Source organism: Sceloporus occidentalis, unplaced genomic scaffold (assembly GCF_023333645.1).
Source record: "Sceloporus occidentalis isolate IW3139 unplaced genomic scaffold, rSceOcc1.0.p SCAF_6, whole genome shotgun sequence".
Classification (NCBI taxonomy): domain Eukaryota; kingdom Metazoa; phylum Chordata; class Lepidosauria; order Squamata; family Phrynosomatidae; genus Sceloporus; species Sceloporus occidentalis.
In genome coordinates this window covers 5,590,886-5,617,021 of record NW_028316986.1, presented here as the reverse complement: position 1 = coordinate 5,617,021, position 26,136 = coordinate 5,590,886, and the positions used below count along the sequence as shown (strand labels likewise).

At 40.8% G+C, this 26,136-nt stretch overlaps 1 protein-coding gene across 4 annotated transcripts in view; it reads right to left on the bottom strand.

The window, feature by feature from the left end:
* The window catches only part of MSRA (methionine sulfoxide reductase A), a 305,188-nt gene that overhangs the window by 227,025 nt on the left and 52,027 nt on the right, over window positions 1–26,136 (bottom strand). The window contains exon 1 of one of the 4 annotated variants that reach the window (XM_089528794.1): window positions 16,887–16,905. The exons of the other annotated variants lie outside the window; for them this stretch is intronic. The gene's annotated coding sequence lies outside the window, so the exon portion shown is untranslated. Of the gene's footprint in view, window positions 1–16,886; window positions 16,906–26,136 lie in introns of those variants that run through there. 4 annotated transcript variants of the gene reach the window in all.

Below are 26,136 nucleotides of genomic sequence, written 5' to 3'. Positions count from 1 at the left end.
ACTGTCTTCGCATATGCTTTCCTTCACAGATACATCGTTTTGCAGTTTATTGCAACATTTTTTTAAAATGAGACCCTGACTTTTAAGACCTAACGTCCTCCCCAGTTTTGGCAAGAGACACAACATTCCTCAGGTCTTTAGTGCTGTTTGTTGCATACCATTGGTATTGTAGTAAACATCTTCTAAGCCCCAAGGCACAATACAATTGATTATAGGGCACAGATGACCACCAACCCATGCCCAGATATTTGGAAATGAGCATATCTGCTGCCATCTCTGCCTCTCCACCCATTCAATGGTACCATGATCCTTGCCAAACATGGAATAAACTTCCTATTTGTTAGCCAGTTCTTTTTACTCCAAATATATGAAAACAGGTTGTAACTATGAAAAAGGGCAAGCCCAGATCTGCTTGGATGCAGCAATTAAATTCAGGTAAGGCAAGTCAAAAGCATCCTATGTTCCCTCTTTCAGAGGCAGCTGGTCAGATGGATACCAAGAAGAAAGGGGGAAAGTCCTAGCTTTGAAAGGTCGCTATTGTTGGTGCAGTTAGAAAGAGTTCCTGCTCACTGGCAGTGATGTGATGCATACCCTGGAACTTGACTATGGTTCTTGAAGCTCCATCTCTTCCCAAAGCCACAACTCAGCTATCTGAATCCCCTTCACAGTTACCCACAAAAGTGAAGAACCAACAAGTAGGAAAAAAGTGGATAACTAACAAGGATAACAACTGTAAGCAATGTGGAGTCTAAAGTGTCAATAGCATTCATAAAATTAATTTTAAAATAATTCACTGAAGTTCTGTTTCCTCATTCTTGTGTGGGTTTAAAATGTAGCATTTTATCACCACCACCACCATGTGTTTATTAGCATGCAAACTCCACTGGTTTTATTATAATCTGCCTCCTTACAAATGTGAATATTCCTTCGGACTTGATTCATATTATTAATTTTAAAAATTCTTCTACAACACCACTTTAATTTGCTGGAGAGAGAAGTGGAAATCAATAGATGCAGGTTCTGTTGTTTCAAACTAGCTACAGTGTGTGTGTGTGTGTGTGTGTGTGTGTGTGTGTGTGTGTGTGTATTAAATACAGATTTCCATTATTACTGATCTAATAAGCTCTATTCTCATCTGGGCTATCACCAACTCAATAAGTAATTATCATTAACCTTAGGCTGTTCCAGTCCATTAGACCAATACTGATGACTCAGGGAGACAATAAATGAAAAGCAGAACACTGAGAAAAGAAAAAATCCAGGAAAGTAACATGGGGGAAAACGCTTTGGCTTTACCTCTCTTACCCTTGGACATGCTGACTGAGTGACAGCACAATGAAAGTAAGCATTAGGGTGGCTGATCTAAAAGGAATGCTTTCAGCAAGAGAAACCTGGCACCCCAGTCTTACACTCTCTGGGAGAATCCCTCAATCCCCTGCCCCAGTCTTTCCCAAACTTTGGTCCTCCAGGTGTTTTGGACTCCAACTCCTAGAAGCCCTAGCCATTTGGGACAACCGTCAGGAATTCTGGAAGCTGAAGTCCAAAACATCTGGAGAACCAACGTTTGGGAAACACTGCTGTACACTATAAACATGCAGAAATGATGCAAAGAATGCCATGTCAGCACAACATGACAATTCTTAGTTTTGTTCCAGCCATCAAACACCAATAATGCTTTATAGTCTATTGTACAATACTATAATGTAATATAATGTACTATTTCGTTTTGATTGTACTGTTTTTTAATATTGTAAGACGTCCTGAGCCCCAATTTTGGGAGAAGGGTGGGATAGAAGAAGAAGGAGAAGAAGAAGTTGGCCTTCTATATTGCAGCTTTGACGTTTGTGGCTTTAATTATTCGCTGATTTGATTAATATGTTCTCTCTAGGAATCTCTAGATCCTCCAGGATGACTCTATGGCCAACTTTCCTCAGTAGCTGCACTGGAGTAGCCAGAGATTCCTAGAGAAAACACTTCTCTGGGCATTTGTAGGTCTTCTAGCATAATTGTATAGTCAGCTTCTGGTGGACATTGACCATGGAGTTGAAATGGGAGATCAGCTGATGATAGGCAGCAATATAACATGGTCTTACACTACCGAGGCTAGAAGGATTGCTTCATCAACCCAAATCACAACAAATGTGTCTTTCATAATAAGTGCCACTGATATCAACATGACTTAAATCTCTTTCACACTACACAACTGGAACTATACACTACCCAGTTTCATTGTTATGGCTCCAGTCTATGGAATTTTGTGGTATATAGTTTGATGGCTATATAGAATTTTCTGCCAAAGGGCTCAAGTGCCTCACAAAACTACAAATTCCAGGAATCTGTTATATTCAAGGACTGTAGTTAAAGGGGTATTAAACTGCCATAAATGAGCAGTGTGAACCAGACTTCAATTCCATACACTATTTCTTTCAACTGTTTTGATGACTATTTGTATCTGTTTTTGTACATGTAATTTAAACTCTATTTTAAAAATCTATTTAAATAAAAGTAGGAGGGGCTCAAATAACGTAAACCTAAGCAAAGTTTAAATTCCTAAACATAACACGCCTAAAATCTAAATCTAATCTAAAATTAAAAGCAAGCCTGCAATATGTGTCTGTATGCCCCACAAAGCATACAAATGTCTGGAGCAAAGCAACGAATTACAGCTTCCAGATGTTTAATGCAGTAGATTTTATTTTAGCAGTGTCAGCAATCCTGGGAATGGTTGGAGGCAGCTCTTATTCTCTTGCCGTCCACCTCAGCTGTATGCCAGCTATACCACAGGGCAAGTACTCTTCTTAAATCAGGGCAGAAGCTAATCCCCCTCCTCAGCCTTTGCTTCTCTCTGTCATGCATCACTAAGGTATATCTCGGGTGTAGATCATCATTTTAAATACTTGGTCTGGCAGATAGCTCCCTACGGTTGTTCTTCCAAGGTCCTAGTGTCTCCAGATTTTACCCAGTTTTCTACTCAAAAGCACATTGCGGGGTGCCTGGAGTTTCCAAAATCCTTCTGCCCTGTTCAAAGGCATGGTTACAATAAGAGCTAGAAAACCAGAAAATTAAAAATATCATTGAGGTATGAGGAAAGGAAAATGTGAGCATTAACTTCGTGAAACAATAATCAAATTAGAGATCTACTATAATTTCCATGAATTACATTATCTATAAATTATCTATAATTTACATAAATTATAGATATAAAAATTCTCTCTAGGAATCTCTCGGTACTTCAGAGAAACCTTTGGTTAAAGTTGACCATAGAGTTGTACTGGAGGACTGTATATGCAAATATTCTAAAACTCAAAAAGAAAGAAAGAAAGAAAGAAAGAGAAATCCAAAGCACTTCTGCTCCCAAGTATTTTGGGTAAGGGAGACACAACCTGTAGTATAACATGTAGTAAAAATATAGAATAGGCTAAAACCAAAGGGGAATGCAACAACAGTCAGTTTAACAGGTTGTGGGAAAGGAATTCATTAACTTAACTTGAAGGGCTTCTGACCTGAATAAGACTTTGGTGATTATTTAAAATTGAGCCCAATTCATGCATTCTAGATTCTGATTTGTAATACCACCATGAGGATGAATCTACAAGGGTTCTCCCTTCAGCATCACAAAGATATAAAGTTAAGCTGTGAAATGTAATATTTCCCAGCACAACTCTTGGTTAGTATGGGACCAATCAAAGTTAATGAATTCCACAAGATGGGCAACTGCACCAGGTTCGGAGGTGGGGGTGTGCATGGAGTGCCAAGATTGATGGGGGGGGGGGGAATAAAAGAGAGAATAAGAAACAAAACTAGCTGGGAGTCGATTTCAGGGTTGTTTTTTTAATTATGATAAACAATGTGAGAGGTTGTTGTTTTGTGCTTTTGAGTCATTCCCAACTTACTGCGATTATAAGAACTTATCACAGGGATTTCTTGGCCAGATTTGTTCAGTGGGGCTTTACTACTGCTTTCCTCTAAGGTTGAGAGAGCCTGACTTGCCCAAGGTCTCCCAGTGGGTTTCAATGGCTGAGCAAGGATTCAAACTCGGGTGTCCAATAGCCTTAGTCCAACACTCAAACTGCTACACAACACTGGCTCCATATTTCATAAAGTCATAGTTATATGAGGCCCCCAAGGGCCACCCAGTCCAACTCCTTGCCATGCAGGAATACACAATCAAAGCACCTCTGACAGATGGCCATCTAGCTTTAAAAACCTCCAAAAAAGGAGACTCCATCACACTCCAAGGCAAGGTCTTCCCTTGTGAAGTTGAAGGCTTTCATGCGCAGCATCCATAGTTTTTTGTGGGTTTTTCGGGCTATATGTTCTAGAAGAATTTATTCCTGACGTTTTGCCAACATTTGTGGCTGGCATCTTTGATGCCAACCACAGATGCTGGCAAAACGTCAGGAATAAACTCTTCTAGAAAATGGCCACATAGCCTGAAAAACCAACCAAAAAAAAAATAAGGTGTTCCATTGTCAAACAGCTTTTACCACCAGTAAGTTCTTCCTAATGTTTAGGTAGAATCTCTTTTCCTGTAGTTTGAATCCATCGCTCTGGCTCCTAGTCTCTGGAGCTGCAGAAAACAAACTTGCTTCATCCTCAATATGACATCCCTTCAAATATTTAAACATAACCATCATATCACCCCTTAATCTTCCTTTCCCAAGATAAACATGCCCAACTCCCTAAGCTGCTTCTCATAGGGCTTGGTGGTTTCAAGACTTTTCACCATTTTGGTCACCCTCCTCTGGACTCGCTCCAGCTTGTCCACATCCTTTTCAAAATTTGGTGCCCAGAAATGGACACAGTATGGGATTCTGCAACTTTTTTTAAACAGGCTCATAGAGGCTTTCCATGCAAGCAATTCATCCTTTTGGGGGTGCTCTGGGAAGCCCTGAATGGTTGAGGGCTACTAAAAAAAGTTGGAGACCATTGGAGACCACTTTTCCAACCCCATAAGGCAAGGGCCTTATAGGTAACTGCTCACATGAAATCTTTGCCACCATGAAAAGGCCATGGGACCTGTGCAATTGTTTGATCATATAAATTCAGCCTGGTCTTACCAGGTGCTTATGGAACTAGAAATCTATGCACAATCAACACATGATGTGCATTGACTTCAGCAGCGCCTATCTCTTTGCCTAGGTCAATCTGTGAAAGTGATTTGAAGAGGAAACTGTGAACAGGCAAAGTTGGCAAGTATGTTACAAAAGTAGTACTCCCCAAAATTATTCATGGCTCTATTTCCTGGGATGGAGGGTGGAGGTCCCTGAAACTGCTGTTGCCATCATAGTCACTGTGGTACAAGGTGCAACCATTCTCACATTGGGTGAGGTGACTTAATATGGGGCATTTCAGAATACCAGTATCTGAGTTATACATGTTCAGCTATTAATACAATCCTGAGATTTATTTTTACAATTAAGCTTATTGTTTGCAAACACTGATGGATATTTCACTCAAAAAAAGGTGCAATTTTTATAAAAGGTTTCAGTCCAGCAGTAAAGGTGACTGTATTCCATTCATGTTTTGTTCCTTTCTAATTGTACTATCCAGTTTATCCAGAACAGCAATATAAGCAGATCTCCTAAGCTTTCATAAAGCCTAGTCTAATATGCTTGTTTCTTTTTCGCTTTTTGGGTAAACATTTAAACACTTTATATCTTGTACATCAAATTAAGACCAGCATGGGGACTTAATTATCACAATCATCTAATTAAGGAAATAGATCAAGTCTCAGAAACATTTATTGGACAATTCCAGCAGGAAGAAAAGGCGAAACTGCTCAGAGGAGAGAACTAGGAATTAATGGAGATATTTAATTCAATCAATATCCTCAACAGCATTCTCTGGAAATAAACCATTTTGTATGTTGGATAGCCACACATGGAACTTCATTGCTGAGGAAACTTCACATTAGATTGCTTCATCATCATTGTTATTGTTATAATTGTTGCTGTTATCACTACTATTATTACAACTAATTACTACTAAGATTAGTGCATATGTGTGTAAGCAGTAATTAGAAACTGAGTGGAAGCAGGGCAGTTTTGCATGTTTTAAGCTAAGGTCTGCTACTAGCTTTTATTATTTCAGTATGAGCCAATGTGGCGTAGTGGTTTCAACGGTGGACTATGGCTCTGGAGGCCAGGGTTCAAATCCCCCGCTTGGCCATGACCTTGGGCAAGTCACACACTCTCAGCCTTAGAGAATGACTGTGGTAAATCCCCCCTGAAGAAACTTGCTAAGAAAACCCTGTGATAACATCACCTTAGAATCATCCTAAATCAGAAACAACTTGCAGGTAAACAACACACACAACAGCTATGATTAGTTATTGTTTGCAGTAGGTACATCAAAAGAATTAGCCACATTAACTATTGGTGTAGTAATTTAGCTCTAACTGGTGCCACTGAAAACAGCATCTAAGTATTTTTGAGAAGTGGTAAATTTAACCAAAAACTTTGGCTCCCAAACGGAAGTTGACTGAACATTGCTTCCAGATGAACTGAATTCCATAGCAAACCAAGATATGCTGAGAACTGTTTCTGAATTACAAAAGGAGAATTCAGCTTATTTAGAAAGCAAGGTTGACTTTTTTTCCTATAAGGTTTTCAGCCTATTTGCCTTAGGACCTTATCACAAGGGAGAAATCAGGCAAAATTGGGGGTTTAAACAGCGATTATCCCATGCAAAATGCGATATCGCAATTACGATTTTCATACGATGTCACTATTAAACAGGCAATAAAAAGGCAATAAACAGAAACAAATCATTCACAGGGAAATCCCAAAAATGATTTGTTGCTGTTTATTACCTGTTTAATATCGATGTGTGTGAAAATCTTAATAGCAATATCATGTTTTGCACGGGATAATCACTGTTTAAACCCCCGATTTCCCCCCAATTTACCACGTGTGATACGGTCCTATGATTCTTGAGGTCTCAGAAACCAAGGGTGCATGTAAATAGGATTTTCAGTAACTGGAACGTTTTAATGCCCTATGCAGCACTGTAGCCATTCATAAGCAGACTTATTAAATATAATTCAGTATAGCAAACAATGCAAATCTTAAGAAACTATAATTTAAACAAGTAACCAAGTTGTGTTTTTCTTTGCATGCGATTTGGATGCATGGAACACAATTTTAATTTTGCTTTTTTTCCCAACACACAATATATGCATAGTTGTGCATCTAAAATCACAATCTTAAACATATCTACTCTTAAAACATATTTACTGTTGGGAGCTTACTGCTGTCCCAACAATGAGTGGCAAATGCAGGAATAGAGGAGATTAAGTGTACAGACATAAACCTGGGAAGAGATCAAAATGCAACAACTTTATTGATTATAGCTACAACAGGCATGACATGGCATGAGGCTGTGGATCCAGGCATTCAGCAACCTGTTAACAAATGGGCCTCAGCCCTCCTACTCAGGGACAAACTAGAAGTGGCATCCATGGAGCCCCACATGAGCAAGAGGATATTTTATGTGGTGTGGTTTCCCCGCTATCTGGGAATGAGACAGGTCCAGCAGCTCCTAAGCTGAGCCTGACACTGGCAACCTGTACCACAAGGTCCTTTAAAGGGGGAGAAATGGACAAGCAAGTCCTGTGTCCCTTCTCCCAACAAGATCCACCACTAAAATTATGACAGGGGAGAAGAAAGAGTAACAAACAGCCCTGTAAAACATGGAATAACAAGATTATGCATTATGGAGGAAGGCAAATAACACCCAAATGCCAAAGGAGTACTGAGGGGGAAAACTCATATCCTTCCAAGTAAACCTGAATGAAGAATTCCATTTCCACATTTGTTCCAGAAGGTCCCACCACTCCTCAGACTTTGCCAGTGTTCCCATAAACCCACAAAATGCCAGAATGAAGATGGCAGGTCTCCAAAGCATCATCCTGACCCACAAAGGCTGCAAATGGGTGCTTACGTGAATCTGCAATAAATCGGGACAATTTAGGATTACAGTTGTCCCTCCACATTCACTGGGATTAGGGGTGAAGGACCCCCATGAACATGGAAAAACTGCAAATAAAAAACACTATTCTTTTTACCTAAGAGAAGATCTCTCTAGGAATCTCCAGGTCCTCCAGTGCAAGTCTATGATCAGGGAACCGTCTGACTAAAAGATCTATGTACAGTGCTGTGTAAATTTACAGCGCTTTATAAATAAAGGTTAATAATAATAATAATATCTGCCAGAGGTTGATCATAGAATCATGCTGGAGGACCTAAAAATGCCTAGAGAAGTGCTTTCTCTAGTAACTTCTAGGTACCTCAGCACAACTCTATGGTCAACATATGGCAGTGTTGCACTGGAGGATCTAGAGATTCCTAGAGAGAACTTATTAATCAAAACCGCAAATAATCCAATCCGCAAAAGTCAAACCTGCAAATGCGGAGGGCCAACTGTACTTGGATTTGGGAGTCCAGCTAAATTTTGCAGGTGCTAAATTTGGCTATCAATTGTTACTTGTGGGCCCATCAGAAGGGCAGGTCCTCTTACGCTTTCTTAGCTGCACAATCTACCGAATTATATAATGGAATGCAATCCTAATTGGCCAAGATAGCCACAAGCCAGTAGACACTAGGCCAGCTGAAGTTATGCTGAACCTAGATCCCTTGCATCCTAGGGTTGAAGGAGAGCACTGAGAATTACACTCACTCTGGCTCAAGCTTGTCCCAGCACTGCGGTTGTGTCTTTCGGCTGGAAGAGGTTCAGATCTGGCAGAATTCAGCTCTGCCCCATCCCTCCTGGGAAACATCTGCCACAAGATCTTAAGTCCACAGAACAGATCTGAGGCAGCTGGCTGTATCAGCAGGTACCTGAGAATCAGTTGGCAGAAAGTCAATCCTAACCACCTACAGCCAGACCATCTTCAAGTGAGGACTGCACTATGATGCCCAAGGTTCCTTTTTAATGCCTCCCACCCAATACCTTTTGGGTTGTGTCTTTTAGAAGCAAGCCTGCAGGCAGGGACTACCACGATCTGATTTTTTATAAACCAGACTTGGAGCTTTTGAGGCTGGAAAATGGGATAAAAGTATTTAAAATAAATAATATTTTATTTATGCAGCCTCTTTTTATGTAAGAACAGCAGATGAAGAGCACAGTTCCATGTCCCACTTAGAATGCCATAGAAGTGCAAATTCCTGCAGGATAATCAGAAGACAACAAACTCCTATGCCCAACAGCATGCAACATTTTTGAAACTAGAATTAAATATTGTGAAATAACAACTGTTAGTTACAGTAATGCTAGCCACAATGAGCTGAATTTTACTAAACTAAGTACAGAGGGGAAGCTGGTCCTGCATAGCAGGTTGTTTTGTTTTGCTTTTTAAAGGGATGTTGCTAAATTTCTCAGTGTTAAGCTTTTCTAAACCTCCATTAAAAGGCTTTTATCCCATTTCCATAGTAACAGAAGATCACCACTTCTGTGAGAATATAAAATCTTTTCAACATGTTTGGTAGCAATTTTCTCCAAATTACCTCCAGATAATTAACACAATGGTTTAACCCAAACATTAACATTATTTTCTATGAAGGAAGCTAATTTTCCCCTTTAAAAACTTGTGTATTGTTCACCCAATGGGGGAAAAAAGTCCTTGAAACTTGATGATCTTTTCTGAAGAGTCTTTATGAATGCAGCCTATTAATGTTTCTGCTCCTATTAACACATTTGATCAAACCTTGTAGAAAATTATATGTATTTATGACCTCTGTGTCTTTGCCAAATTAGCAATCAGAAAACTGGCAGTGCTAAACCAAATAAATGTAAAATTGTCCAATCATTTTAGATCCCATTGAGAGGATCTGAAGCACCTTTTTTCAAGAACCATGACACTGCATTTGCTTACTCTAAATGCATGTTACTTGATCTAAATCTAACAAAATGCTGCTAATAAAAAGACAGGAGTTATGGTATTTCCTTTTTGACATAATGTAACCCCAAATATGAAGTTGAAGGCTTTCATGGCTGGCATCCATAGTTTTTTGTGAGAAGATGCCAGCTTTTCAGAGAAGATGCCAGCCACAGATGCTGGCAAAATCATCAGGAATAAACTCTTCTAGAACATGGCCACATAGCCCGAAAACCCCATTAAAAATTAACCCCTAATAGTGTGGCCAGTGAGCAGAGAGCGCATCACTCCAGAAAAATGAGTAAAGCAAACAGAAATACTGCTGTGCTTCTTCTGATGATGTCCCTACTGTACATATCAAAAGCCTCAAGGAGACAGCACTGGAAAGCAATAGAAAGTGTGAAATGGAACTTGAATAAAGCTCTAGGGTCATGGTTCAATGTTGGAACACAAGCTTTATATACAAAAGATCCCAGGTTCAATATCCGGCATCTCCAGATAAGACTGGAAAAGATTCCTTTCTGGAGGGTGATTTTCATTAACTATAAAAAAGCCTTCTCCAGCTTGGTGGCCTCCAGGTGTTTGAGATTATAACTTGCATGCTAGCTGGATCTGATGAGTATTAAAAGACCAAAACACTTGGAAGGCATCAAACTGAAGAAAGAGGGGATAGATAACACTGAATTAGTGCTTCTGCCAGATATTAAGCTATAATCTGAATCATTACAAGACAGGTTCCTCCTAAAAACAGGGCAGCACGGACATCCTGTAATAGTGCCACTGTATTCTGCTCTGGTCAGGCCCCACCTGGAATATTGTGTCCAGTTCTGGGCACCACAATTCAAAAAGGACATTGAGAAACTGGAGCGTGTCCAAAGGAGGGCGACTAAAATGGTGAAAGGTCTGGAAACCATGCCCTATAAGGAACGACTCAGGGAGCTGGGGATGTTTATCCTGGAGAAGAGAAGGTTAAAAGGTGATATGATAGCCCTGTTTAAATATTTGAAAGGATGTCATATTGAGGAGGGAGCAAGCTTGTTTTCTGCTGCTTCTGAGAACAGGACTCGGAACAATGGATGCAAGCTAGAGGAAAAGAGATTCCACCTCAACATTAGGAACAAAGGCAGGAGGAAGGGTGTTGTCTAAAACCAAGGTGAGTAGATAACCATATGAAGGGCGGTGGATGTATTGGAATGTAGTGTGGGTACCAGAAAGGAAATGTGATGAACTGGTCAAGACAGTCCTCATAAAGTATCTCCATTCCCACAGGTTTTGCCTTTCTATTGCTATTCTCACACACAGCCATCTTATATAGGTCTGTCCCTGGATCTTCAGTTCCATGCATCTAAGCATGTAAACTCAACTCTATGAAAGCTCATGCTACCAGCTTCTTTCTTTCAGTTAGTATCAAAAGTGTTACAAGACTCCTTTCCAGGGGTACCTGTCATGGCCAGCCACGAGGAGGACAATGAGGAGGACTCAGCTCCTCAGGTGCAGGAGGAACCTGAGGCTGTGCCAGGCCCCAGTTCTGCCCTGCCAGGTCACATCTCTGCTCTCCCAGCCCCAGTGGATTTGGCTCAGCCAGACCCTAGCTCTGTGGGGTTTTCTCCAGTGGAGCCTGAGGCTGAACAGCCCAGCCTTGCCCCAGTAGAAGTGCTAGACTTGGGAGACATAGAGCAGCAAAACATTGAGGTTCCTACCTTTAGCCAGAGGAGATCAGAAAGGGTGTGCCTTCGGCGTTCCAAGAGGCTTGCTGAGAAATGCTCATTAGCCACTCAGCAGCTGTGATAAGGGAGCTAGATATAAGGCACCTGGCAGATGCTGAGCTCTCTTGCCAGAGACTATTAGTTCTCTCCCATGAGGCTGGTTTGCCGATTGTCTTTCTGCAATCCTCCTGGATCTGCGCCTGCAAGCACTCTCGGCCCTTCTCTCTTGATAAGAAGGCACTTGCAGGCACGCCTCGTCTCCTGAATCACCACTAGGCTGTGGCACCATAGAAGGCCTTTCCTCAGTACTAGGACCTGGTTGGACCTCCTGCTCTGGGGCTGGGGAAACACAGCTGGGACCTGGCAGAGCAGAACTAACACCTGGCGTAGCCTCAATCAGCCCTTGCTCTGGAGGAGGCTCATCCTCCTCCTCATCCTCCGAGAGCTCATCTTGGCTGGCCATGACAGTAATCCTGAACTTTGGACTGGCTAGTGGCTTATTCTATTGGACATTTTTTGGCATTGAGGAGGAACTGCTGCTGGCAGCTTGATGTGTCTATCTTGCCCAGCAGGCTCTTATCAGCCATGTGAGTGTCTATGCTGGCAGCATTCCCAGACAGTACCACAATTAAGAAAGGATGCTGACAGGCTGGAATGTGTCCAGAGGAAGGCAACTAAAATGGTGAAAGAAAGGTCTGGAAAGCATGCCCCATATGCCCCGGCTTAGGAAGTTGGGTATTTTTAGCCTAGGGAAGAGAATCTTAAGAGATGACATGATAGCCATATTTAAATATTTGAAGGGATGTCATTTTGAGCATAGAGCAAGCTTGTTTTCTGCTGCTCCAGAGAACATGCTACAGGAAAAGAGATTCCACCTCAACTTTAGGAGGAACTTCCTGATGGTAAGAGCTATTCAACAATGGAATATACTTCCTCAGAATGTGGTGGAGTCTCTTTCTTTGGAGGCTTTTAAACAGAGGTTGCAGGGCCCTGATGGTGCAGTGGTTAAATGCCTGTACTGCAGCCACTCACTCACAAACCGCAAAGTTGTGAGTTCAATACCAGCCAAGGGCTCAAGCTCGATTCAGACTTGCATCCTTCCAAGGTCACTAAAATGAGGACCCAGTTTGTTGGGGGCAATTGGCTTAGACATTGTAAACTGCTTAGGGGATGCTTAAGTGCACTGATAAGCGTTATAGAAATGTACTTGTTATTGCTATCTGTTGTAGGTGCATCTTCCTGTTTGGACGTGATGGCCCTACACATCCAGGTAACAGATGCTCAGCTCTGCCAGCCAGATAATCAGAGCACAAGAAAGAATCATCATCATGGGAGGAGGCACTAGAGGGCAGTATGCTAGCATCCCATCATTGCTGCTTACAGAACAATGTTGAGTCATTCAGAAACCAAACAGTGGGTCAGACAGAGGATGGGAACTGCAGGCAAGAAAGCATTCCACACACTCCTTCTGCCTACCAGGTCTTCCCCACTCTTTGTTTTTATTGTGTGCCTTCAAGTCATTTCTGATTTATGGAGATCCTAAGGCGATACTATCACAGGGTTTTCTGGGGCTAAAGGCTTTCCCTTGACATGAATTTCTAGTGTAATCGACTGTAGGGAGCGGTGCTCACCTCCATTGCTAAGCCAAAGAGCCAGCATTGTCTGAAGACGATTCCATAGTCATATGGCCAGCCTGACTGCACAGAACGCTGTTTCTGGGGTTATCCCACCTTAAATTCTAAGACCTCCCAATATCACATCTGGTGTGTATCTCAGAAACTAAAAAATAAGATGCCATTTTTAAAGAACAGGTCAGGGCATGCTATATTGTTTTAACGGCACTGTTTTTAAGAGCTTTTAAAAAATCTTTTAAACTGTATTTTAATTTTTATCCTGAGTCTGAATTGTTTTAATACTGTAAATAGTTTAATTCTGTTTTAATGTGCACTTTCTGTATATTTTATTTTTTTTAAAAGTGAGTTGCTTTGAGTCCCAATTTTGGGGGCCACGCAGGATACAAATAAATATTATTAAAAAAAAATAAAAAGGTCAAAGGCCAGCTCCGCCTCTCGTTTCTCCCTCAACAGAAGCCTGACAGCATATTTGCGTCATCTGGGGTCTGGAAAAGAGGCAAAATTCTTGTCATTTCCCTTCTCAAAAGAACCCAGCTTTGCAGGGGAAACAGCACCATTTGCAAAACACACAAAATGGGAGTAATCATGGGGTTTACGTGTATCGTCTTAAGCAATCAGGGCCGAGAGTTAAGCACAGTCAGATGTGCCTATTGCCAAACTGGCCACCTCTGATGAGCCAGCTGTGAGCTACAATTGCCATATTCTAATTTAGGGAAAGGTTGGGGGAAGGAGAAAGCATCTGAATCTATACAGGATTAACATAATTATTCACAGCAGGATGCTGCGGAATTAATTTAACCAATCAGAATTACAGTTGGGGGCTGGGCATGTGCAGGACTGGATATTGGGGAGGGATATTGCAAACACAGCAAAGGCAGCGGCAAAATTGCTACTCGAGCCTTGCTGATGTTTTGATTATTTATCAATCACTAGCACGGGGAGATAACCCAGCAAAAATGTAAGTATAACGTGAAAGTCTCTGGCTCTACATAAACCAACTTGAAAGGAAAGAAATGGTGAATGTGTGTCAACAAGAAATTGAGCAGCATAACCATTATTAAAGAGACACCTCGTAAACTGCAAACTGGACATACGTACATTTGTTGGCAATGTTGCAATAGGATTTCTGAAAGAAATGCATAAAAGGATTTCCAAAGATACAGAATGAATCCAGCCCTGAAGCTCTTTAGCACAGGCAGGAAGGAGAAGGGACTATAACGCATTGTCAAAGAATGTCCCATGGATGCAGAAGGTCTCAGCTACAGTCTCGGGCACTTCTAGTTAAAAGATAGATGCCCTAGGGGAAGAGTTTGGCCTGAGATCTTGAAGAACCACTTCCCATCCAAATAGATAATGCAGTACAATCCCCATATCTGTGGAGGTTACGTTCCAGCCCCCTCCCCACCATGAATAATATGGAGATCCTATTATTTTCAATGAGACTAATGACTTCCAGCCCAAGCATACCACAGAACCACATGGGAAGACCTAGAAATACGTAGAGAAAATACTTTTCTAGGCATGTGTAGTTCCTCCAGCACACTTGTATGGTATACATAGTGACTGACCCAACCCCACTGATTTGGTTTGTCACAATGATTGCCCTATGATGTCCTGCTTCTGTTATGACTGTTATTTTACAACATTTGATGTATTGTATTATGTGGATTTGTTTTAAAGATGGGGGATAATGGGATTTATTTTATTATGTTATATATATTTTATTGATGTAAGCCCCCTTGATCTTATTGGAGATGTGATAGAAATAATAATTATTGTTATTATTATTATTATTATTATTAGACATTGACCACATAATTGCACTGGAGGGCCTAGAAATGCCTAGTGATAACAGTTTTTTCAGATGGGGATAAGGGAAACCATGGATACCGCAGCCATGGACATGGGGATCTCACTTTACTAGTCTAGGCAACTAGACTAACCTAATACAGGATTTCTAATTCCTGAATCGCTTCTGATATACCAGGACATAGGAAACTCTCATTCTTATTTATTTATTTGATATCTCACTTTTCTCATGATGTAGGACCCAAGGTGGCTGATATGACACTGAGAACAAAATATAATAACACTTATTTGATATACAAAATAAAAAGCTATTAAATAAACAGTTATATTAAAAGCACTAAATTACAACAGATAAAAGCATAACACGGTCCACTAAAAGATCCTTCTGTGATCGTAATCTAAGGACAATATCACACAACATTCTTATAACACTATTATTCCATTTCAGCTGTTATGACTGTCCAATAGTGTCCAAATAGTACTTTTAATAAAAATACTAGGATTTACTTAGAAAAACAGAAGTATTCTAGTTTTTCAACAGTCACAATCAAAGTAGTGTCAACCAGCATTATTTCTCCAGTGCAGATGGAGCCTGTGGTTCATAATAATAAATAATAAAACTTTTATTTATATCCTGCTTTTTGTGTCTGTTCTTTCTTAAACTAGCAAGAAAGAGAGCAGAGAGCTTGGCCAGCACCTAGGCATATCTGGGGGCCACACGAGCATCTGCAGGTGCCACACCGGAGACCCAAATCTGGGAAATGGCCATAACTCACATCCCTTTATTCATGATATCCGACTGCAAAAGCAGTTCACCAGATCAGAGCCAGTGATTTGCTACTCCTGCTAAGGCAACACAAGCTTCAAAGCCTCTACATCTAAATGTTGGCCTTAGAATGTCAGAAATTGTGAGCATATGTTTCTCACTTTCAAGTTTCCTAGATATTTGATGGAGAGGGATGAAACAGGTAGCTAAGCAATGCTTCAATTAGAGTAGCTACCTTGGAACGCCAGAAGTCCATGAAGTAAGTTTTCTTTTCTTCCTTTCCCCCCCTCTTCCCTTCCCCCCTCCTGAAATTCTGCCTTATTATGAAAGGCAACATGTGCTAATTATTCCAGAAAATGACATCAGGCTGGTGGCACAGTGACCTTGCCTTGCCTTCTCTCATGAATGCTCTGGATGAAGATGCTGTTCACACACAAACCTGAGGAGTGCATCCTGTCCCTTTAAATTATATTCCTCTGGAGCAATAGTATTTTATGCCATCAAGTCGGTTCGGGCCAGTATTCCGGAAGGATTAAATTAATAAGTAGGGCAAGAAGCAGCCTAGAAAAGCTAACTTATATCCTTCCTTCCGGTAACCGTGTGAAAAATGACAGGCAGGCTGCTACCATTTTAAACCTTGCAATAATGGTTGATCTATGTCACTGCCAATGAGAAGCATGATTCTGTCTATAAGGATATAAGGTCTTGTGATGAAAATGATATAACTGCAAATCCTGATTAATAATCACTGCAACACTAAATTGGGTTCCCATAGCAACAGGAGAGAAATTATACAACAAACGGCTTTGCCATATCAAATAAATTAATCCATGAAATGTTCCCTTTCCAGAAATCATTTCTGCTGCGTTGACACTTAAAAGTCTGGCAAGTGCCACTTCAGATGCTTGCGCCATACCTCTCAAAAAAGATGCTAAATTCCATCATGATTTGCAATTCAAATATCAGAGCTGCTTTGCTAAAACAAATGCAGTAAAACTGAAGGTAGGAGTGGCCAAATTAAAACAGACAGCTTGATCCTGACTCCAGGCTGTTGCTTGTTTTGCCCAAAACAAGGGCTGAAGCTTCAGACTCACCTATGAATTTATTATTTTCAGGCTCTCTTCCAATGTGTTTTCCATTCTTTGAAAAAAATGACACTTCTTCCTTAGGAAAGCATGCATTTCTGCTCTCTGCATGCAGAAGAAATGGCAATGCTAGCTCATCCACTTTCAAAGGCCCTGGGCAAGCTGCAGTACATAAAGCATCCATAAAATAGCTATAGCAACGAAAGAAAGAGAAGTATTCTTTGATAGCAACACATAGATGGCTGTATTTCAGCCCAGCTGATGTTATTATTATTTATTTGGAATTTGTAATATTTATACTACTTCAAAACAAAAGCAGCTTACTAAATATTGTGAAAACACAATCCAAAAGCTATAAGGCTAGGTAATGTAAGACAGACAAAAGAAAATCACACCATGAAATAAGCCACCTGATAAAAAGTCCTTAAACAACTGGCCGTTCCCTATAAAACCCTTTAGAAACAAGAGCCTTTGAAAGTCTGAAATGAGGGAGGGAAAGAACGAAAGAAAGAAAGAAAGAAAGAAAGAAAGAAAGAAAGAAAGAAACCAAGTGCCAGCAAATTGATTCAGAATACTGTCAGGGACAAAGAACTGGGGCACTTCCAGACAGAGCAAATGCGTTGCAAGGTGGTGGCATTTTTTGCTGTACATCCTGTTCCCTTCTTTTTAAAGAACCAAATGATGTTTTGCAAATCACACACTGCTTCAGGCTTTCCACAGTATTCTGAGGTGTTTCGTTCCTACCGAAAGGCATTTTTTAATAAAACAGCTAACATTTGGTCATCTTGTGAATTGTGACTGTCAAAGTAGATGTGTCCAGTCATATCCACATCTAGTCACACTGCTTCTGTCACAAGCAAGATGCTGGCAAATGAACTGATACCTGACAACATTCTATTGCAGCTTTTGTTTTTCTAAGTGTATTTGGATGGGGAAGTGACAGAAGGAGCCAAAAAGCCACATTAAATATTGCAATATAAACTGGCACAAATCACCAGCCTGGGTAAGCCCCTGGTGTAGAACAGAACTGGCTAAATGTTTATACATCAGAAGCCTTCAAAGATTTCCAGCTTTATGGGACACAGAGAGTCAGTGTCCTTGGTCTTCAAGCTAGGTACAAATGAAGCCTTGAGGACATTGTTTTTTGTGGGTTTTTCAGGCTATGTGGTCATGTTCTAGAAGAGTTTGTTCCTGATGTTTCGCCAGCATCTGTGGCTGGCATCTTCAGAGAGTGCTGGCATGGAAGAGACTGGGGTATAGATATACTGTGTGACCCTGGGTTGGGAGTGTTCAAACATGAGTCAAGGAACATGAAAGACATTGCAGACTGCATCAGCCAGAAAGATCAGCAATAGCAGAACACATTATGAACTATCCTGGGTATAAAATGCTGTTTGAAACCATTGAAATTCTGGACCAGGCCAACAACTATCAGGTAAGAATCCACAGAGAAGCCATTGAAATCCACAAGCACCTGGAAAACTTCAACAGGAAAGAAGAAACCGTTAAAGTTAGCAGCGTTTGGCTACCAGTCCTAAAAAACACTAAAATCAAGACCCAGCAAATGTAACTGAAAACCAGCCAGGATCAGGGGTTTTCCCAGCAGACAATGGATCTCTAATTAAACAGACACTAATCCTCTTTGCATATCCTCCCACCCTGAGGCCTTGCCATTCAACAACAGAACAATACACAGATTAACATGCAGACCACTCCTCCCTACACAGTGTGTGTGTGTGTGTGTGTGTGTGTGTATATATATATATATACACACACACACACACACACCCTACTCACTTCCATGTCAACACTCTCTGAAGATGCCAGCCACAGATGATGGCAAAACTTTAGGAACAAACTCTTCTAGAACATTGCCACATAGCCTGAAAAACTCACAAAAAAACTATGGAAGTCGGCCATGAAAGCCTTCAACTTCACTTGAGGACATTCTTGTTGAATCTTACAATTGGACAAAACAGGAGACATCCTTTTCATTATATTGGTCTGCAGAAATTTAAAATAGCATTGCATGTCAAAATATATCTCTAAAAGCATCCTGAAAAACAACAGTGTCTCTCGCAAACCTGGCTCCACTATGTTTGGTTATAACCCATAATACTTGGTAAGATGGCAGAGAGGACATGACATCAAAAGGAAGGCCATTTCACATGTAACCAATTGTAATGTAGATTGATATTTAAGCAATGTAAAATGTCAATGATCTTCCTCTGTATATATCTTTGTATTGTGCTAGCATGTGTTTCTATCCTCAGTTTCTTTTTATACATGTACCTAAACTTGATATTACACTAAAGCCATTAATACGCCTCTTACACTTTGATGAAAAAAAATATCACACAGAGCAGCTAAATAGAAAAATACATGATGACATCTTGAGATTCATCTACAGCTACAACCATGTTCCTCTATGTAGGAAGCAGATGAAGCATCTTCTTTGAAGAAATATGTACCTGATTCTATTTATCCAGCAATGTCATCTATTATACTGACTGCAATATTTAATTTTGAACACATTTTCAAGCACAATTTTGTTACCCTTCAAGCAGAAAATGTAAACTAATTTCAAACACACAGTGTCAAATTACTGAAGTAAGCTGAAATGGTCTTCATTGATTTTTGTTATGATAAAGGTTACAGATTGTAGACAACTCTCTAATAATTTGTTTCTGCATACATCTGTTGGGATTTCTTTAGCAGCCTGGCATATTTGAAATAAAATGTATTAAACATAAAAATTAAAGCACAACAGTTCAAAATAATCAATATCAGGTTAGCTTCTTCCTCATTGTATTCCTTGCTGATAGAGGGCATAAAGGGATGTATCTGATGACCCAAAATTGCAACTGTAGCTATAGCTGACAGGACCAAAAGATTATTCAAGTATTTTTGATAACACCTTCAATCACATTCCTGGGGCAGAATAGTCCCCCACCAAATAAACACACAATTATAATATAAATACAATGTCCAGGATCTTATAGGGCAAAATGTTGGCACAACAGACTAGAGCCATTTGATAGTCTCATGGCCCATACAAGGAGGAATCTAAGACCTTCCTGCTAATGTGGAAGAGTGATAGGTGGGAATAAAGGCAGCAAAAAAGGCTTTTCTGGCTAAAACCATTCCAGTTGCACAGAACAGTTCAGCTGAGTTCTTTTGAGTAGTTAGGGATTTGTTACAATCTGGTCCAAAAGAGAATGTAAGCTACTCAACAACTTACTGCAAAGAATTTGCCCATCATTTCACAGCTCAAATCATTCAGATTCACTCTGACGCCAGAGTTGACCCAGTTCTAGTAGATGTAATCTTGGTTCCTGCTTGTCCAATGTTAATGGATACTTTTCTATGTATGCAGCCTGAGGTTGTGGACAGGGTCCTTGGAGACATGAGAGCCACCACATGTGTACTAGACTCCTGCCCTTCCTAGCTAATGAAATAGGCCAGAGGAGGACTTCCTGAGTGGGTTAGGAAAGTGATTAATGCCTCTTTACAACAAGGCAGGGTCCCAACACACTTGAAGGAGGCTGTGGTAAGTATTCTGCTGAAAAATCTGCACAGGACAGAACCACTGTGAATCACACAACCCATTTGTGTGATTCACAGAGACCACGAAGAAGAACTATAGGCCAGTCTCTAAACTTCCATTTTGGGGCAAGGTACATGGTTCCTTCTCAACAGCTTCCTGGATTAGACAGATTATTTATATCCATGTCAGTCTGGTTTTAGACCTATTTATGGGACAGCTTGCATCATTGGAGGATGTCCTATGCAGGGAACTGAACAGGGGTGAGTGTGTCCCTGTTGGTTCTCCTGGACCTCTCAGCAGCTTTCAGTACCTTCGACCATGGCATCCTTCTGAGGTACTCTCTGGGACGGGCCTTGGAGGTCCTGCTTTACATTGGTTCTGTTCTTTATTGGAGGAGTGCTCTCAAAGGGTAGTGCTGGGGGATTTCAGATCAATTCCTTGGCCACTAGCCTGCTGAGTCCCTCAGTTTATCACAGCTACTGGTGAGAATTATGATATCCCAGTGAATAGGTCTTCTTGGTGGCTTCCCCCTAAGCTCTGCCTTCCTAATGCAGATCACACAGGTAGCTATCAAACTGAGCTCGAGCACACATGTGGTATGTCAACTTTGTCTTCAAAAGCCAAACTCTCATGGAGGGGGGCTGACAGGTAGGTGTGCCTTGTCCTCAGAAGCCAAACTCTCAAAGGGGACATGACCAGGATGATGTCTCTGTGATGCATGTCCTATTATGCCAGAGGGGTTACATAGTATGCCTTCCAGCTTTTTCCATCTTATCACCAGGATACTGACAACAAATTGACAGAACATTTTGATCACCCCAGGTGACTATGGTTATCTCTCTCCTACATTGAGCCCTGGTGACACAGTGGTTAAATGCCTGTACTACAGGCACTCACTTACAAACCACAAGGTTGTGAGTTCAGTACCAGCCAGGGGCTCCGGGTCAACTCAGCCTGGCATCTTTCTATAGGTTGCTAAAATAAGTACCCAGCTTGTTGGGGGCAATTAGCTTACACTTTGTAAACCACTTAGTACATCAGTAAGCGGTACAGAAATGTACTTGCTATTGCTATTGTATAATTTCAGTAGTCAGTACTGGAAATTCCCACCGAATTCAAACAAGACAACACTCTCCATTGACAGGGTAAGCTCTCTATACTTCTAAACAATCAAGCCCACAGCATGGAAGCTCTTTCTCTGATTTCCTTTGCCATATAGTGGATTACGCTCTCTGAATGCTTTCAGCTTCAGAAGATCTCTCCAAAAGATGCAGCAGAGGCTCATATGTTGGACTCTCTGGTTCCTTTATTCAGTTGTTGTTCCTGTCTTAGGTTCAGCTTTACCTTTCAGCCATATCATGGCACTTCTACAGCTTGGTAAGCCCTCTTGTTTAACACATCCACTGGGATGGCAGGAAGCAAGTAGCCCAAAGAGTGGCTGGGGCTACTGCCAAAACACTTATGTACTAGCTCTAGAAGGTCCTGAATGATACACTGCACAGGTGCAAATAAGCCATTTATGTGATTTCACAGATGACCACATGAAGAACTAGTTACAGGTGAGCAACCTGTCTTTCTGTATTACACACTTGAGACTCCAAGAATGCTACACATTGAAAAGTTTGAGTTTCGGACACAGTTCCTATGATAGCAACAGTTAATATGGGGTGGTGGTGTCCAGTGGGGAAAGATGATGAGTAAAGTCTTGCACAGGAACCACAAAGGCATCTAAATGGTCCCTGTATTTGATGCCATTACTGTGGCACAGGAGGAGGCCCTCACATTGGTGGCAGAAGGGGAAATAAGTGGAAGCTGTCACAGAAACATCCCCAAGGGGTTATCTCCTTATTTTAGGACACAAATGGTGGGGCAGAAATGCCTATGAGCTAGCACATTTTACAATACAATTTCCAAGGCTGACGGAACCTCAGCTAACTCAGAAATATTCAAAATGAGAGTCAGCCACATAAACCACTTGGTTTCCACATGATGGAGTTCTCCTTCAGAACACAGTAGATAATTCAGTTCCTGCAACAATATTTTTTAAACCTATCCTATCCTATGGAGGATGAAAACTACTAAAAACGTTATTGGACAGTATATTTCCTGTATATTCCATGCAGAAAACCCAAAACCCAAAACTCAACATTTACTGCAAAGTATGGAAGAACAAAGGTTAATTATCATGAAGGAAGACTAATTTAATTCCTCAAGCCTCCAAACGTGGAGGAAAGCATTCAGAGGCTAACGGCCCTTGAGTACAGATGTCTATGATGAAACAATAGTTTTTCAAAAGCACACAGAGCCTGCCCATCCCACTCCCTGTAATTATGAAGCAACACAAACAAAAGCACACTAGGAACCACACGGCGACACATAACTGCATCTCATCAGGGAAGAAACATAATTACACTCGGTCAGTTCAAGGGGAATGGGGATGGAGCAGGAGAGCCACTACTAAGCCCTCCATTTCGTAAAGCTGAAAAATACTTAAATGCAATGTTTTCCTGAAACCGGGGGTGGAGAGATAGGAAACAAGCTTGAGACAAACACACTGTTAGATAGCTACTCAGATTGACAATAGAGAGATAGACCAAAATGTCTTAATCTGGAAACAACACTGGACGATGAATCGCCTAACAATGTAGTGGTGTTGGTGGAGAAAATTAGGAAAATAATGATCTCATTTTAAGAGAGAAAGAGAGAATATGCCACTTTTTTGGCTATGGTTTGAAAACGGGCATTAAATGTTACTACCTCTCAAGAAAGAGCTCTTTTTGCAGAAAAAGAAAAAGAAAGGGGGGAAAAGGCAATTGAAAGACATCCGATATAATCATCAAGCTATTTACTGTATCACCTCCAAAGCGGTGAAGCTGAAGAACCTGGGTTAAAAGCTACTGAAACATTTCAACCTTAATCCTACTTACTCAAAAGTTAAAAAAAAAATGTTTTCCAGAGAAGAGTGTTTATGGGTACAACACAGAACCAAGTAGATCTTTAGACTAATGTGGTCATCATAGTAGCAAGGGCTATTATTAATATGGGTTCAGGTTACACTTTTTTAAAATAAAAATATTTTTACTATCATTATTATTACACTAATTTATATCCCGCCCTTCTCCCAAGGTGGCCTACAACATTTAAAAACACCACAGTTCACTTGCATGACCCTGCCTTATACAGGCAGAAATCTGCATCAGAGGCCCTGTTCTTGTGCAAATCTGTAGGTTCTGTTAGGTACCAAGTGTGTGACACAGTGAGAAATACTGTGTAGTGTCTGTGTCTGCCATTTGTAATAATGGCATATAAAATAAATAAATAAAATTTGTGTCCTGTTTCCCTTTCCTTCTTCCAACTGAAAATACTTATCCAATTTGACAACTCTTTCCCTATCCATAAAGATTTGTGTTTATACTTTGAATTGACTCAGTTCTTATCACTGCACTGATCGTTCCTTTCAGTAATAATCTCCTTATTTGTTTTCAGGCCTCTGTTTTTGGGTGCATGGATTAATTCTGCTTTTCTGTAATAATCTCCGTATTTCTTTTCCTGTCCCAGTTTTGGATGCATGGATCAATTCTCTTCCTCTAAACTTACAGTCCCCAACTTTTCTTATTATATGTCATTCTCACAGTACTGTGCTGTAACAACCATTCGATGCAGACACCCAATATGCCCTGTTGTCCTGCATCTTGTACTGCTGTCACTGCTGTACTGAAGAGAGTGCTAATAGTGCTTAATAAGCAGTATAGTGACTCTGCAATTTACAAATGTTTGTTGTAGTTCAAATCAATTCCAGTTCATGGTGACCTTATCATGAGGTGTTTTTTGTTTTGGTTTGGCTTTTGATAACTCCTTCAAAGGAAGTTTATCATTGCCTTCCTCTAAGGCTGAAAGTGTGTGATTTCTCCAAGATCACCCAGTAGGTTTCTGGGGCTAAGCATGGATTCAAATGCTGTTCCCTCAGAATCCAAGTCTAACATTCAAAACACAACATCATCCTAGTTCTGTAAAGTAACTACAGTGGGCCCTTGGTATCTGCTGGGGTTTGGTTCCAGGACCCCCTGTGGATACCAAAATCAGTGGATGCTCAAGTCCCATTAAATATAATGAGGTGGTAAAATGGTGTCCCTTATATAAAATGGCAAAATCAAGCTTTGGTTTTTGGAACATATCTTTTTTCCAAATATTTTCAGGCTGTGGATTGTTGAATCCATGGATTAAAAAATCCATGGATGCAGAAGGCCAACTATATACTATTTTGGTTCAACTTTGGGTACCTCACACTCTCAGTCCCAGAAGGGGGCAATGTCAAACCTCCTTTGAATAAATCTCACCAAGAGAACTCTAGGATAGGGTTGTCATAACTCAGAACTGATTTGTAGACACATGATCATAACAACAACTTTACAAATTGTGTGTGTGTGTGTGTTTTGTAAGGATATCTGCTCAAATTTTGGGGAATATTAATTAGCTCAACACACCAATATAGGGCTCCTTACAAGTACCCTTGTCGGATCGAATCCCAGCAGTGTTTACGAAGGGACCAGAACTTCCAGGAACTGAGGCAAAGGCAAAGTCTTTGAATTTTAATCTAGTTTATTGATGCACAGGGGGACTCACTCACACACATACATTCACTCATGCAATCACTCAAGGCTAATAGAAGAAAGGGAGGAAAAATGGAAAGAGAACACAAGGCCTTCTAATGGAAATACTCGCCTGCAATGGTTTCCCTCGGAATCAAGGTAGCTGCAGCAACACTGAAGGAAAATGGAAAAGGGGTGCGTGGAACCAGGAGAAGCAGACTGACAGAGTGCCTGCCTGCCAACAACATGGAACTTCGAACAAAGGAAAAACTGGACTTTAAATAGGTTCCTAGTCACATAGTCAGTGGAGGCTTTGTCCTACATCAAAAGGGAAACCAAATTTACACATCACTTGATCCATAGGCATCCTTTGTCATGGGAAAACGATTGCTACCGGAATGGCTTGTCTCTCAGTCATTAATCTGTCTCCTAGGTGTGAAGGAATCTTTCCTGTTTGCAACTCCTAACTAAGGCTGGCTGCCTACGTGGTCTCTCCGCTTTCAGGTCATGGCAGCCAAAGGCAGCTCCCATAATGCCTTTCCATTAGGGTCATCAAGAGACATACTTCACCCTATAGATGCAGAGATTGCTTGGAGGCCTCTATGATCAAGTGATGCCAGGGAAAAGGGGCCACCTGATTACCTGCATTTTGGGATAGGGATTTTGGGGGTATTTTTATAAAATTCCAGACTTGATAACAGTTTGTGTTTGTGTATAAGGCATTAAACATGTGTTAGAATTCCTCTGACTAGCAAAGTGAGGCATTTAAAATCACCCACACCTTTAAATCTTATATTCATTACTTCCCTTCAGGTGCTTAAACTGTGTTTCCAAAACCACACATTTCAAGTTACTGGAATGTTAGGAATCTGAGGACTGGAGTGGGAGAACCTTCATATGGCAATACAGAAGGAGAGAAAGACCCACTGCAGAAGTTGCACAAATACAAAGAATCCTGGTACAAAATGGCACAAATAATTTTGGGACACCTCTTTTGCTATTGCCAAGAAACACACCGGCAGTACTCACAGAGATGGAAGCAAGATCTGCAACACCTATGAAAATACAGGTGTCAATTTTAAAGTAAAATGTCAATTTACCAGAGAAAATCTTGAGAGCCAAC